Source organism: Hemiscyllium ocellatum, chromosome 33 (assembly GCF_020745735.1).
Source record: "Hemiscyllium ocellatum isolate sHemOce1 chromosome 33, sHemOce1.pat.X.cur, whole genome shotgun sequence".
Classification (NCBI taxonomy): domain Eukaryota; kingdom Metazoa; phylum Chordata; class Chondrichthyes; order Orectolobiformes; family Hemiscylliidae; genus Hemiscyllium; species Hemiscyllium ocellatum.
The window spans coordinates 3,209,196-3,225,940 of NC_083433.1; the positions used below are offsets into that span (position 1 = coordinate 3,209,196).

General features: G+C 45.4%; 1 protein-coding gene across 1 annotated transcript in view; it reads left to right on the forward strand.

Annotated features, from left to right (window-relative positions):
* cacng2a (calcium channel, voltage-dependent, gamma subunit 2a) overlaps positions 1-16,745 on the forward strand; it is a 446,167-nt gene that overhangs the window by 430 nt on the left and 428,992 nt on the right. The gene's annotated exons all lie outside the window — the stretch shown is intronic.

Consider the following 16,745-nt stretch of genomic DNA (forward strand, 5'->3'; position numbering starts at 1 on the left):
GCTGAATACTATATATTTCCATCTGCCCACCCCTCCCCCCCCGCCACCCCCGAAAAATCAATAGCACCAATTAATCAGGGGTATTTTAAGTAAACTGAACCGAGCGTAGCAATAAGAGATCGTTGAGCGAGGAATCTGCCCTGATGGTTTTTATGAAGCACTAATGTCATTTTTGGGGGGGTTTATTTTGAAAATAAACATTGTTCTGTGTTTTGCAGCATTTATTGTTTTACAAAGCACTGTTTTTTTTCTTATTTTGAAATGAGAAAGGAAACAGCCATTTTGGGTGTGTCAGAACTAAAGCCTATCAAAGACAAAATGGGAACATGTTTCTTTATATATATATATAGGTTAGGTCTGCAAATCCAGAAAACCGAATGTTTCCAATCTCTTGTCACTGCAAGGAACAGCCCCAATGGAAGAGGGGGACCGGGGGGTAAGGGCTTCGAGGGGGATACATTACCATGACAGCAAGGAATCTTGGAAGCCTGTGAGATTGGTGTAGGGGACAGCAATTTGGAATGAAAGAAATATTGAGAGACCATCACTGAAGCGGATATTGCAAGTGTTAACAAATCTGGTGATTGGTCTCAAGTTGGGGGAGGGGTTGGGGGGGACGGGGGTATGCATTTTTGCAAAACAACCATTGTTTGAGGAAGGGACTTCACTCCCCAGTACAGCTCAGTTAAAAAAAAATACAGATAGGAAGATGAAACAAGATAATGCAGTGTGTAGGTCGCCTTGTATTGATAGGTTCCCCCCGGGTTCACAGAAGTTGTTGTCTCATTTCGGGTACAAGTCGGGAAAAAAGCCCCGAGATCTGTTTCGGTGAATTGTGGTTAGCTGAGGCGCCGCTACAACTCCCAGGAGGTGCAATGTCATCAATTAGCAGTCGGATTGCAGGGAGCCGGGGAGGGCAGTATCGCCCCGGCGCTGGGGTAGGAGGCTGGACTGCAATAAACAGAGAGAATTGGGGAAGGGGTGAGGGTGGGGGGAGGGACATGACTACTCTCTGGCAGAGCCCCCCCTTCGTTATTAAAACCGAACTGAGTGAAATGTGCACTGAGTGCAGCGCCCCTACAATAGAAATTCTCTTCGATCCCCTCCCCACCACAATCCGAGTATTCTTTTTTCTAAAATGTCACACATAACTCAATCTTAAAAATACAGGGCTAAAAAAGCCATGACGTCACCGCCCTTCTCATTTAAAAGCCCAAATATGATTCATACAGATCGTAAACTCAAATAAAACCAGGATTTTAAAAAAATTCTATTTGGGTCTATTTCAAATATGTCAAAACTTCATGCACAGTTCCGATGTGGTTACTCGCTGTGCTCACTGATTGTCTATCCAGTGATTTTAATCGGAAATTGAACTTGTATAGAAGCCTGTTATTTGGCCGGGATAAACTGTTCCTCCGGCAAGGAGCAAAATCAATCCCCACCCCAACTTTCCCGTCCCTGAGCAGATTCACACTGGTGTCTGCTCATTCTGCACTGGGGGAGATTGTGCCTTCTATACCTGCATGTAAAATATCTGGAACCTCAGTCCCAGCGGCCTCAGGCTGTTGAATGTTTTGAGAGAAGGGGAGGGGGAGCAAGATGCAGAAATTTTTATAAAAGCCTGAAACAGCTGGGAGTTGGATTTCAGAGGTTGGGATTTTTTTTTGGGTTCCCCCACTGTGCCCTACCCGGAAACAAACACTGCTGCTCCATAGCCCTCAGCTGTTACAAAGGAGATTTTTTTTGTGTATGTGAAAGAGACGATTTTTGGTGAACGGGCAGGGGTTTCAGTGAGTAAGAACCAGGGGACATGACAATCAACACCATTATCTGCTCATTGGGGGCGAAAAAATAGCTCCTTCCCTACCCCCCCCAACTCTATTTCACTTTTAACTTCTATTAAAATATCTGAAATAGTGCCTGCAGACCCCATTCCTAACTAAAAGTAGACAGACTCATAGCGCAGGTTAACCATGGGTAAATGTTAACTAGTATTCAAATCTTTGCAAACGAAAAAACTATAAAATATTGTTAAATGAAGGTTATTGGTCACACATACGGTTAATAAACCTGTTCAGACTGGTCTCTGATATTCCTGTGGAGTAGATGGGATTTGAACCCAGGCCCTGAAGCAGGAGGCACTGTCGCTGGGACCACAAGACCCAACAATATGAGTCATATTCCGAAATGTCCACCCGTAACAGTCTCATGATAGAAATTCATTGTAGTTCCGACATGAATGATATGGAACCTTGTTGATTATTATGCATCGGCTGTTTGTGGGCAGCTCTGTTTAACTGTACACTGAATCCTCTCACCTGCGGTTTTAATGATAAGGGAACCAATTATTGATGGGTTTGTACATGAGGTGTGTGTCCAATGTTGGACCCGTGGCTTTTGGACGTACCGGTGCGTTCAGGTACGTCTCTCCCTGACTCTATACCGATTCAGATCAAATGTTTCCAAGTGATTTGTAGCTTTCAACTGAAGCGCATCGTTTTGGAGTGGGGGGCGGGGGGCGCTTTTGATGCTTTGTGTCAGAATGCAATTGAAGGGAACTGAATATTTACCAAGGCACAATGTCCATTAGTCTTGGGAATAATAGCTACCATTGCCTGCAGGGGTCAGCGTTAATTTGTGAAAAATCTGTGACTCAATTATCAGCCCAATGTTGAAAGCATAGGATAGTTCCTTCCAGGAAGAGGAAGTAATCACTGATGCTAAAGGGACACTTGCGAGGGTGGAGCACACAACGTGGGGGAGTTTACTCTGTATATAACCCCATGCTGCACCTATCCTGGGACAGAGTAGAGGAAGCTTTACATTGTACCTAGTCCCACTGTGCCCTTCCCGGTGTGGAGGAAGCTTTGTATCTAGTCCCATTTTGTATCTATCCTGGGAATGTTTGATGGGGACAGTGCAGAAGTGCTATTCTGTATCTAACCCCGTGCTGTGCCTGTTCTGGAACCGATGATGGGGGTAAATGTAGAGTGAGGAGAAATTGAGGACTGCAGATGCTGGAGATCAGAGTCAAGAGAGTGGTGCTGGAAAAGCACAGCAGGTCAGGCAGCATCTGAGGAGCAGGAGAGTCGACGTTTCAGGCATAAGCCCTTCATCAAGAATAGTATAGAGTCAGCTTTATTCTGTATCTAAATCTGTGCTGTACCTGCCCTGGGAGTGTTTGATGGGTTTAGTGTAGAGAGAGCTTTGCCCTGTAGCCCTGTGCTCGGACAGTTTGATGGGGGAGTGGCTGCTCTGTCTAACCCATGCTATAGTGGACAGCTAACCTTCAGATTTCCAATATTGAAGTTCTTCACCTGATGATAATTGCAGGTACAAACCAGGCAGTTACGATGTGCTCCATTGTAATTGGTAGAATTCCGTCTTTCTGAAGTTGGATGTTGATGGTGGTGATCTTAGGTAAAGCCACAATGTGATAGCTGTTCTTGGTGGAGGGATGTAGATATTCAATATCCAGGCAACGAGAAGACGGCGGGGACAAGTCTGGTAACATTGCCTGTTTATAAATCACCTCATTAAAAAGGAAGAAACTTTTATTTTCCTGAATTTAACCAAAACTGAAAAGTTTGCTATGGAGATATCTCCCAACTTGAGAATGTTGGGCAGCTATCTCCATTTTGTCTTAACTCTTGTGGATCAGGCCGCCTCAGAATGGACATCTTGGGTCCGAATCTTGCTAACGGTAGTTTTGAGTTCGGTTCCAGTGATGTTGTGAACGAGGAAACTGTGGGATATGTTTGAATGAAACTCATTTCCAAACGAAAATTCCCGCTTTCTCCTTCCTTGAACCAACTATAAAACATAACAAGTCATGACTAACAACACCATGGTCCCTTGGCAACATGCAGGATAGTCATGTAATTGGGCGAGGAATCTTGGTGCCCTGCGTATTGCTGAGTTCACAGGTCACCATAGCAGCCGGTAGGATTTGGACATTTTTAACAAAATGAACATGGAATACTGTATAAGTTAGCTTTGTGATGGTGACCATGACAACGGTCCCCGGTTGTCAGAAAGTTGACTAATGAGCCCTAGGCTGGGAAAGGGTCCCCACTCTATCGTGCATGTGACTCCAGTCCCTGGCTGAGTGAATGACTATATTGTACAAGGTTGGGGGCAGCACCAACTCTCCGTGATTGAATTGAAAAGCTCAGGACTAACTGAAGGGGGTTCCTGCTCCCCCAGGACCCCTTCACTCCTCAGCGGGAGCCGGCTCCAGGCTCGAAAGAGATTTCGTCATTGCGTTCTTGGTGCGTTGTCCTCTGAGCCTGCTCAGTGGTTATTCGTTTTTGTTCGGTTTATTTTCTCCCTGTGGGTCTCCTCCTGTTCCCTCCTCCCCTGTCTGGTTTTTGCCCAAGTCTAGGATGTAGCCGGGTCTGGCTTGCCCCCTCCCACCCTTTCCCAAAGCCCCGTTTTGCCCTCAGAAGGGTTTGTCTGACTTTGCCACTCAACAGCTGGTCGCTCCAACTCTTGGCCTCAGACGGAGGTTTCACGCTGGGTGTGATCACAGCCCTCCCTGGAACTGGCCAGAATGGGAATTATCCGACCAGTTGAAAGATACTCGTCCACTTTCCATGACTTGGGGTTAATGAGGTTTAATGGGCAATAAATGGCCATCTCTCCAGCAGATGGCCACTTTCCCCAGTAGGACAACCTGCCTCCTGGGTGGGTGGGGAGGTTGGGGGTGGAAGCAACCTCAATATGAAGTTCGTCAGTTGCCAGGGTTGAGTCCAAGAGCAGGGGGTGGTCTGTGAAAGCCTTTTGCTGTTGAACCCCTTTCTATATGTGAAGAGTGTAAAAATGAACTCAACCCTTTTGTAGTTGGGCCTGAGGAGGGGCAGACCTTAGGACCCAGAACTGCTGACCTCCGCAGCCTGTGATTTGCTGAGAAGGTCACCCCACGCCTCTCCTACTGGGCAGTAATGAAGGCAATGGGCTAATCATCCCCAAACAACCTTGCCCCCAGACTTTGAGAAAGTATGGAAAGTTTCCACCTGCCTTTCCCCTCCCCACAGATGTTCCCCCTTTAGTTGCCTCTGCTGGGGGTTTCTGGGATGTGACGGGAGAGGGGGAAGTGATATAGAAATGGCAGCGTTGGTGGCACACAGAGTGTGTACCACCTCAGGGTAGGGCAGAGCACAATACACCTGACCTGCAGTTAGAACGTCCATTCCCAGAGTGATTTACACCATCTGAGGGCATCTCAGAGTGATTCCCAGACAATGAAGGAAATTCAGCAGCTAATCTACACACACAAAGCTCCCACAAACAGTCATGGGATAATACTCAGATCCCCTGATTCGATTAATTTGGCTAAAGGACAAATGTTGATTTGGATATAGCGGAGAACTTGCCTGGTGGAGTTGGGATTTTAAATACCCATATGTAACTTTTTATCGAGGCGAAAGTGAAGATTGCAGATGCTGGAGGTTAGAGTCGAGAGTATGATGAAGGGTTTATGCCTGAAACATCCATTCCCCTGCTCCATAGATGCTGCCTGACCTGCTGTGCTTTTCCAGCACCACACTCATAACCTTTTATCTGTCAGACAGCACCTCCAACAGTGCTGCACTCCCTCAGAACTACACTTGAGGTTTCAGCCAAAATTATGCTTAGGTTTCTTAAATACATGAATTCGAAAGCTACATTTGGGCAAAAGTTTCAACACTGTGTATACTTTACTCAATTTGCTGTGAATTTTATGGGATGTTATGAGGATGTGAAAGTTGCTAGATAAATGTAAGCCCTTTACTTTATATTCTCTTTTTCATCCACATACGTTTTCTACACTAGTGTGGTTAAGCTAACTTACAGGAAGGGGAGGTGGTGGTATAGAGACTGGACTGGTAAGCCAAAAGCCAAAACCTTGCTCTGTGGGCAAGGGTTTGAATTCTGACCATAGCAGATGGTGAAATTTAAAATTAATTAAAGCTGAATGGTTTGGTGGTGATTGTGTTATTGCTGTCAATTATCATAAAAACCCACTTGGTTCACTAATGCCCTTTAGGGAAGGGAGACTGTTGTAATCGTAGAATTCCTACAGTGTGGAAACAGGCCCTTCAAGTCCACACTGGCCCTTAGAAGAGTAATCTGCCCAGACCCACTCCCCTACATTTAATCCCTGACTAATGCACCGAACCTACACATCCCTGAACACTGGGTAATTTAGCATGACCAATCCATCCTAACCTGCACATCTTTGGACTGTGGGAGGAAACCCACGCAGACAAGGGGAGAATGTGCAAACTCCACACAGACAGTCACCTGAGGCTGGAATTGAATCCAGGTCCCTGGTGCTGTGAAGCAGCAGTGCTAACCAATGAACCATTGTGCCACCCAGTCTACATGGGACTCCAGACCCACAGCAATGTTGTTAACTCCTAACTGCCCTCTGGGTAGTTAGGGATGGGCAGTAAATGCTGACCCAGCCAATATCCCTTGAACAACATTTTTAAAAACTCAAGAGTAAATACTTATTTGCTAATTCCTTTGAAGTGTAATGAATTTGAGATCACCTTATTGGTGTGGGAAGTGGATGCACAAGCAGTTGGGAGAGTGAAACCCTGCTAACAGAACCTTTCATTTATGCAATGCCTTTCACCATTTAAGACGTTCCAAAGGGATTTTGCAGGAATGCAACAGGAAATAGATTGATAGTCAATGGATGATGTGGGGGCTCAGTGGTTAGCACTGCTGCCTCACAGCACTTGGGACCTGGGTTCGAATCCCAACTCAGGTGACTGTCCGTGTGGAGTTTGCACATTTTCCCCGTGTCTGTGTGGGTTTCCTCCCACAGTCCAAAGATATGCAGATGAATTGGCTGTGCTAAATTTCCCATAGTCTTAGGTGCATTAGTCAAGGGTAAATACAGGGTAGGGGAATGGGTCTGGGTGGGTTACTCTTCAGCGGGTCAATGTAGACTTGTTGGGCTGAAGGGCCTGTTTCCATACTGGAGGGAATGTAATCTAATGAATTCCATAAGGAGGTATTGGGCCACTCAACCAAGATGTTGGTCAAAGAGAAAGGTGCAAAGTCTTAGAGGAGGAGAGGGGAAGCCAGGAAGCTGGGAGGGATGGAGGCTGAATTACAGAGTTTATGGCTCTAAGCTGCCAATGGGGAATAATTTAAAATGGGGGCAATACTAGATATCAACATTGGATGAGTGCAGAGATGTTGGAAGATTGAAGGAGCTACAGAAATAGAGGGAGAAGACTTTGCAGGGATACAAGGATGCATACTTAAAACAGAGATGTTTGTAGACTGGGAGTTGGTGTGGGTCAGTGAGCTTTAGGCGAACAGGAATCAATGCCTGTTAGGTTGGTGTGGGTCAGTGAGTGTGGGTGTGGTGGTGTGGGTCAGTGAGTGTGGATGTGGTGGTGTGGGTCAGTGAGCGTTAGGCGAACAGGAATCAATGCCTGTTAGGTTGCAGGCAACAGAGTTTCAGATGAAAGGGATTTGATGGAGGATTGGAACTTGGGAGACTGGCCAGACGAGACAAAAAAGGAACTGAACTAGGGTGGGGAGGGAAATAAAGAGAGCTTCAGAAATGCTGAAACTTCACAGCTGCTGTATGTGGGTGACCCTTCAACATCAGGCAGTGGTTATATAACCAAAGGGGCAGACAGAAAGGCCCGTTAATGACACAAACCTGTATTCCCCAGCTCAGTTAACAAAGGTGTGTTTACTTTAGACAAGAAATGTCCTTTGCTGTAGTGTTTACTGTGCAAATAATTGACCTTGAGTCACAGGCTTGGGGAGAGGTGGGAGAGTGGAAGATTGAATCTGCATTTTGGATTTTGGTGTTGGTATGAAATCTTGTACAGCTCAGTTTTCACTCTGAGAACCTAGGACTGATGCCAATGCACTCTATTAGCATCTGATAGGTAAAAGATGGACTTCAGTTGTAAACAGAATAAAATGCTTGATGTTCTGAGAGGCTGACATAATGTTTAAACACGGAATCCATGGGTTTACAGTAAAGCCTGGTTTATGGTCATCAGGTTAATCAGCTTGGCTGATAATAGGGCAGGCAGGAAATGACAAGGTGTTCCTCCACTCTCGGTGCACTAAGACTAAAGTGGTTGTGTCACATTAACATGATAGGGACAGGAGTAGACTATCACACTTGCCCTGTCATTCAATACGACATTTGAACCCTTCAATGTCCTTTACCCTCCCCAACCCCATAACCCTGCATGCTGCTGGGAATTGTTTAACAGTTCATACAATTTCCATCTTAAAGATGATTTATCAGTGTGCATATGTGTTTAGGACATTTTGATATTATTGAAGTTTAAATGGTACATCTCGTGGTTATTTTGTAAATGACTCCAATCCATCTCTGTTAGACTGGAAATAGGCCGGTCTGGCTGAATATAAACTCATTTTATCATTTAGATTGAGTACATCACTATTATTGCTATATATTAACCTTGTACGTTGCTCACTGTTTCACCACTATGTTTATACTGAGATGATTGTGATGGAAATATTACCAAATGGAAAATTTAGTGTCTACTGTATGTAACATGTGCAGCTGGATTTCAACCAGTATGTAGCTGGTTTAGGAAGTGTTATCCAACCCAGGGTTAGACCTGCATCAAACTGTGCCTAGTCCGTGGTCATCTGAACTGTTTATACCTTCAAGCACACAACATTGGTTTATGATAATTATATTCTCTGTGTGAGATTCTTCTCTGTAAATGAAGAGTAGCTGATCATTCAAAAATATGGTCACCCGAAGTAAACAAGATGGAGATGAGCTGTGAAGGTCAGTTGCAATCAGACGTTTTATTCAATGGGAGTGACTGAGGAATAATTCTGTACAATGGGAGTGACAGATGATTGATTCTGTACAATGGGAGTGACAGAGAAATGGTTCTGACAATGGGAGTGACTATCAATCTTCATCGATTTAAGATTTGATTTGAGCAGAATTTCCTCTGTCTGCAAAGATGGAACTCCCACCATTCCCTTCCCCTCCCCTCCCCCGCCCTAACTAGGATGGATGATAGACATTGGCTGATAATTGAAGAACCTCAATATTGCTGCACTTTGCACAAAAACACTATAATCTAACTGTGACGACGAGAGTTTTATGAGAGACTGTAAAGATACTTCCTTGGCCTGTTCTAAGGAGCTACATTAGCTCTCAGTCCACCAACACTTCGATTTGGAAATTCCTTGTGTACCATTGTAGCCACAACCCTTCTCCATCTCTTGAATCTCCTTTAATTCTATAAAACAATTCTAGATCCTCACGCGTTCTCCTAGACTTCAGGCTCTGGAATTCCAACCCTAATATTCTCCCCCTTTCTGGCCACCTTTGTAAGGCTCCTGAAAACCTCCTTTTTTGCTCGAGTGATTGACTATCGGTGTGAACACCAGAAAGGAAGGGTTCCTTGTTCTTCTTTGCAGATGTGGCCATCAGATTCTTTATATCCACTTGAGAGGGTGGACACTGCCTCGCTTTAGCGTCCCACCCTCAGACAGTGCACCAACCCTTCGACAATGGGACTGGGGTCATCGGTATAGATTTGGAACTGCAAACTGTGTATGTGGCTGAAACACTCCCACAAAAACAGAAATTGCTGGAGAAACTGGTCTGGCAGCATCAGTGCAGAGAGAAGCAACGTCAATGTTTTGAGTCAGTGACCATCTTTCAGAACTATTCTCTTCTCTTCAACAGAGATGCTGTCAGACCTGCTGAGTTTCTTCAGCAATTTCTCCCTTTTGTTCCAGATTTCCAGCATCCACAGTTCTCCATTTTATTAGATTACATTACAGTGTGGAAACAGGCCCTTCGGCCCAACAAGTCCACACCGACCCACACTACGGGCAATTTAGCATGGCCAATTCACCTGACCCCCCACATCTTTGGACTGTGGGAGGAAACCGGAGCACCCGGAGGAAACCCACGCAGACATGGGGAGAATGTGCAAACTCCACACAGTGAGGTGGGAATTGAACCCGGGTCTCTGGCGCTATGAGGCAGCAGTGCTAACCACTGTGCCACCGTGCCGCCCACAAGTAGAAATTTTAGTGAGAAATGCTTCCTGCTGGGCTCTGATTTATCTGGGTTGGGAGTTCCTTGGAACTCTGGGTCTAGTGGACATTGGGTTTTGGCAAGTGGCTCACCGATTCTCTTTCGGCACAAGGTAACCCGGTAAATGGTTACTGATTCAAAAAGGAATAGTGGATTGCTCAGCAATTGTGGTCCTGGAGACGTGTGTGAGATAAAAGGGCTCGTCCCACATTTCTCACACACAAAACATCGTCGCAGTAATATTGCTGTATGTAATCACTGGTGCCCATCAGGGCGAAAGAGAGGACTATAGATGCTAGAGATTAGAGTCAGAAAGTATAATGCTGGAAAATCACACCAGATCAGGCAAATCCGAGGAGCAGGAGAGTCGACGTTTTGGGCATAAGCCCATTTCCTGATGAAGGGCTTTTGCCCGAAACATTGATTCTCCTGCTCCTCAGATGCTACCTGATCTGCTGTGCTTTTCCAGCACCACACTCTTGACTGGTATCTCTGTCTTGGTGCTGCCATGTGCCTGTTTCTCTGCTGTTTTCACCCTGCCCCCTCCCACCAGATCCATCTATCTCCCTGACCGTGCTCTCAGAATCACCCAGAGGACAAACAGGTTGGACTGCTGATTCCTAAGCAGACAGTGCCAACTCCTGCATCTGCGTAGCTGCCATTGGTGCCCAAGCCCTCCATTCTGTCTCCTGACATCACTTCCCCAACATTGTCCTTTAGGTTTCCGATGGTCCACCCTGTCAAAACTCAACGTGACCAACGCTGTGTCACTCCCCCCTCCCCCTCCCTGTCCCCTGACCCTGCAGTCCATTCCCCTTTCCCGTTGTTGCTGTCCTGGTCAGCTGGGAGGTGGTAGGAAATACCACAACCAATCTGGGCTCAGCAAGCTTTCACAAGCAGCAGTAAGGTCAGGACCAGTTTGGTGTTGGACAGATATCCACCAGGACACAGCATTCCCTTTGAAATTGTCTGCCAGGGGACCTTGTAGATCTACTTTGGAGGGCAGTTTAATCACAACTCAATGGCATTGTCCAAACTCTCATTCAGCTTTAAACATTAACTAAACCTTGAAATGTAAAACTAAGATCAGTGAAAGGAACAATCAAGCAGTTGGATGGTTATAAACCCCTTTTCAGAAGGCAACCTGCCTCTACGTGACTCCAACCCTATACCAACTGGGTTGACTCTTATTTGCCCTCTAAAGGAGCCCAGTAAACCATGGAGGCCTTTACAACCATGGGTAATGCCAACTAGGGATTGGTAATTCATGGCAGTCTTTACTCACACAACAACCTCCTGGGAACTGGTCCTTAAGAAGCTTATGATGGGCCATGTGAGAAATTTGAAGATAATGAGGACTATAAGAAAGAGTACGAGTGTTGCTGGAAAAAGCCCAGCAGGTCAGGCAGCATCCCAGCAGCCGGAGAATCAACATTTCAGGCAAAAGCCCTTCATCAGGAATAGGGCTTATGCCGAAAATGTCGACTCTCCTGCTCCTCAGATGCTGTCTGACCTGCTGTGCTTTTCCAGCAACACACTTTCTGACTCTAATCTCCAGCATCTGCAGTCCTCTCTTCCCCCCGATGGGTACCAGTGATTACATACAGCAATAAACCTGTCCTGTCCTGGAGATGTGTGTGAGATAAAAGGGCTCATCCTGCATTTCTCACACACAAAACATCGTCGCAAACCTGGTGTTGCGTGATTTTAATTTCTCAGCCCCTTTCCCGCTCCCCCAGTCCTGATGAAAGGTTCCAAACTGAAACATCAACTCCCCTTCTCCCTGTGAGAAATTTGTCAATGCCAGATCTCCAATGTTGGGCAGGTAACTAGGATTCTCTTAATGAGGGCCTTAATTGCCTGATAAAGGTTCCTTTACTGTTGGAGATGTATGACATGGTATTTTACTGTTTGACAGCAAATGGTTTAACTATAATTCTGACCCCACCTTTCTCCCCAGGCACTGAATCAATTAGAAACAATATGCTCTTGTTAAGGTTAAGAACAAGTTTATTTTAATTGGAAAATTCAGCTAATTTATGAGGAACCAATTCATATTTCAGAGATGAAGCGTTGGATTTGCTGAGCTTTCGGTCCCCAGTCAATCCTCAGCTCGATAACTGACAGGGTTTTCAGCCACATACCCTTTCTATTGGAGCTCCACTTCCTGCTCTCTAACACAGCCCATCTTTGTCTTGGTGCTGCCATGTGCCTGTTTCTCTGCTGTCTTCACCCTGCCCCCTCTCACCAGATCCATCTATCTCCCTGACCACTCTCTCACAATCACCCAGAGGACAAACAGGTTGGACTGCTGATTCCTAAGCAGACAGTGCCAACTCCTGCATCTGCGTAGCTGCCATTGGTGCCCAAGCCCTCCATTCTGTCTCCTGACATCACTTCCCCAACATTGTCCTTTAGGTTTCCGATGGTCCACCCTGTCAAAACTCAACGTGACCAACGCTGTGTCACTCCCCCCTCCCCTCCCTGTCCCCTGACCCTGCAGTCCATTCCCCTTTCCCGTTGTTGCTGTCCTGGTCAGCTGGGAGGTGGTAGGAAATACCACAACCAATCTGTGCTCAGCAAGCTTTCACAAGCAGCAGTAAGGTCAGGACCAGTTGGTGTTGGACAGATATCCACCAGGACACAGCATTTCCTTTGAAATTGTCTGCCAGGGGACCTTGTAGATCTACTTTGGAGGGCAGTTTAATGTCTCCTCCGAAAGTTGGCAATCCAGCACTACCACACTGCTACATTGGTATCTCCACCAGGACATTCACCTCCGGGATCTGGAGTGGGAAATGACCTTTGTACCTGACACTGGACAGTGCGGCTGGGGAAATTGCCCGGATAATTAAAGGAGAACAGAATGTATTATGTGTCCAGTACAGGAGGAAGGACAAAGGGACAAGCAGTGAGGAAGCACAAACCCTCTGGAGACACTGCAATCCATACTGTAGCGTCGTCAAACATTTCATTGAGTTACTTTGAAGTCTGTCTCTGCTTCTACAATAAAGCTAGCTTGGCTGTTGGGTGTTGAACATTCATTATACGAGCTGTTGTGATCATTAACCCAGGACTGAAGTGAATGCAAAGACGAGAGCATGAGAATTCTGACAAATTTAAACAAAGGTGCAAATGTTAGATTTCCCAATTCCATTTGGATGTAATCCTCAAGGTTTCAGTTTGAGACCAACAACTTCTAGCCTCCCTCCACCCCCATCCTCCTGGACTCTTCACATTCCATTCGTCAGTCAGACAGACATCTCTCCCATGTTCCTGATGCATTAACAATGAACGCCTAGAGATTCCTGGACAATACTGAAAGATCCATCCAGTCCCGTCACCTAGCTCCTGGGAAAAGGCAGCCAGAAAAACCACAGCATCATGGAATTAATTGTCTTGTCCTTCATTCTCAGAATGTGGGGATCGCTGGCTGGGTCCAGCATTTATTGCCCATCCCTAGTTGCCCCTTGAGGAGGTGGGGGTGAGCTGCCTTCTTGAACCGCTGCAGTCCATGTGCGGTGGGTAGACCCACAATGCCCTTAGGGAGGGAATTCCAGGATTCTGACCCAGCGACACTGAAGAAAGGTGATATATTTCTAAGTCAGGATGGTGAGTGGTTTGGACGGGAACCTGCAGGGAGGTGGTGTATCTGTTGTACATCCTCTCCATGGTTCATGCTGCTGTCACCATGCATCAGCGGTGGAAGGAATGAATGTTGACGGTGCCAATCAAACAGGCTGCTTTGTCTTCTGTGCTGCTGAGCTTTTTGTGTTATTGATGAAGCACATATCCTGGAAAATGGAGAGTACTCCATTACACTCCTGAATTGTGTCATATAGATACGACATCAGGACGTAAGACATAAGTGCAGAAGTAGGCCATTCAGTCCATCAAGTCTGCTTTGCCATTCAATGCGATGATGGCTGATCTGATAATCTTCATCCCCACTTTCCTGTCCTTCCCCCATAAGCCTTGATTCCCCTGCCTGATTAACACTCTTAGTCTTGACTATACTTAACAACCCAACCTCACCAACGTTTTGTGTTGAATTCCACAGATTCACAACCTTCGGAAAGAAGAAAGTCCTCCTAATCTCTGTTTTAAATGAATGAACCCATTATCTCCTCTCATCCTAGACTCTCTCACAAAGGGAAAATAACCTCTCCACATCCACCCTGTCAAACTACCTAATAATCTTTCATTCATTCACGGGATATGGCATCGCTGGCTGGGTCGGCATTTATTTCCCATCCCTGATTGCTGCAGGGTAACTCAGAGCTAACCATATTGCCATGAGTCTGGGTCTGGAGTCACATGTAGGCCAAGCTGGGTAAGCTTGGCAGTTTCCTTCCCTAAAGGACATTAGTGAATCAGATGGGATTTTACACCCATTGACAATGGTTACATAGAGTCATACAGCACGGAAACAGACCTTTTGATTCAACCAGTCTGTGCTGAACATAATCCCAAACTAAACTAGCCCCACCTGCCCTGCTCCTGACCCATATCCCTCCAAACCCTTTTCTATTCATGGACTGACCCAAATGTCTATTGAATGTTGTGACTGTACTCACACCCACCACTTCCTCTGGTAGTTCATTCCACACACCAACCACACTCTGTATCAAAAATTTGCCCCTCATGTCTTTTTTAAATCTCTCTCCTCTCATCTTAAAAATATGCCCCCTAGTTTTGAAATCCCCCATTCTAGGGAAAAGACCTTTCCCATTAATCAATAGCCCTCAGGTTATTATGAACCTCTATAAGATCACCTCTCAACCTCCGACATTCCAGTGAAGACATTCTCATCTACATTGGGACAACTCTTTCTCTCAGTTTTTATTGAATTGAATTGAATTCTCCCCATCTGCCCTGGAAGGGTTCAAACGCAGCTCCCCAGGGGTGGGGTTGACATCAGCATTATTCATTGCCTCCCCCTAATCTTTCAATAAAGTCACCTCTCATTCTTCTAAACTTCCCATGAGTACAAACTCAATCCACCCAATGTCTCCTCATAACAACATCCCTATAGACCCAGAATCGACATAGTGAACGTTCTCTGGACTGTGTCCGAGGCCAAGATAATGTTCCTGAGATAAGGGAACCAAAACCGTTTGCAGTATTCCAGCTGTGGACTGGCTAGTCTGTTGCATAATTTTAGCAAATTGTTCCTTTTTATATTAAAATTCCCTTTTGAAATAAAAGCTAACATTCTCTTTACTAACATTCCTTATTAGCTGCTGAACTTAGAAGCTATGTTTGTGATTTATGCATGGGGACCTCCAAATCCCAGAGTTCTGAAGAAGGGTCACAAGCCCCGAAGTGTTAATTCTGTTTCTCTCTCCAGAGATGCTGCCAGACCTGCTGAGTGTCTCCAGCAATTTCAGTTTTACCTTTGGATTTTTGAAGTCCTTGTTTTTATTATTAATCAAAATCCCTCTGTTATGCAACTTTATGCAGTTTTCCTCCATTTAAATAGTACTCAGTTCTTTTGATCTTCCTGCCAAAGTTCATAATCTCACATGTTCCCACGTTATATTCCACCTGCCAAGTTTTTTGCCAACTCAATAAACCTTGTCTGTTTCCTTCTGCAGACACTTTGTGTCATCCTCACTATTTACCTTCCCACCTGTTTCTGCATCATCAGCGAACTTGGTGATAATACATTCATTTCCCTCATCCAATTCATTAATAAATATTGTCAATAACTATAGCCCTAGCACTGATCCCGGAGGTTCTCCACTGCCAGCCTGAAAATGTGCCTTTTATCCCAATTGTCTGTCTTCCATTAGTGAGCCACTTCTCAATCCATGCTAACATACAACCCCCAACACCGTTGGCTCTTACTAAGTAATTTTATGTGCTGAGTTTTAGTAAACACTTTTGTAAATCCAAATATGTTACATTTACTGGGTCCCCTTTAACTATTCTGCTTATCCCCTCCTCAAAGAATTCCAATAAGTTTGTCAGACATGATTTCTGCTTCACAAAGTGTTGCTTGACTTTTCTCTGTTTTGTGAAATGGTTTGCTTTTACATCCTTTAGACTAATATTTTGCTAATGACCGATGGTAAGCTAACTGGCCAATGGTTGTCTGATTTTTGTCTCCTGAATAAGGGTGTTTTGATGGTGGGCAGTGTTCAGACAGTGAGGTGGTGATGAGTTACAATTTTCAGTCTCTGATCTGCTCCTGCAGCCCCAATATTTAAATGGATGGTCTAGTTTTCAATGTTTGTAGTGCAAAATTGAGCAATTTTTAAAAATGTATCATTAAATATCAAGGGGCAATGGTTAGATTACCTCTCGTGGGAGATGGTCTTTGCCTGGCACTTGTATGGTGCAAATGATTCTTGTCAATTATCAGCCCAAGCCTGGATATTGTCCAGATCTTGCTGTATTCAGATATGGGCTGAACATCATGCAATCATCAGGGAACATCCCCACTTCTGACCTTATGATGGAGGGAAGGTCATTGATGAAGCAGCTGAAGATGGTTGGGCCAAGGACACTACCCTGAGGAACTCCTACAGAGATGTCCTGGAGCTGAGATAACTGGTGGTTGGGATTGTTTGAACTAATGGCTGCCTAGCAACTGTTTGAAGTGGGAAGGGTGCTACACACAAGGGGGGAGGGGTGAGTTATGCTCCCCTTCTGCTTTTGGTAAATGGAGATG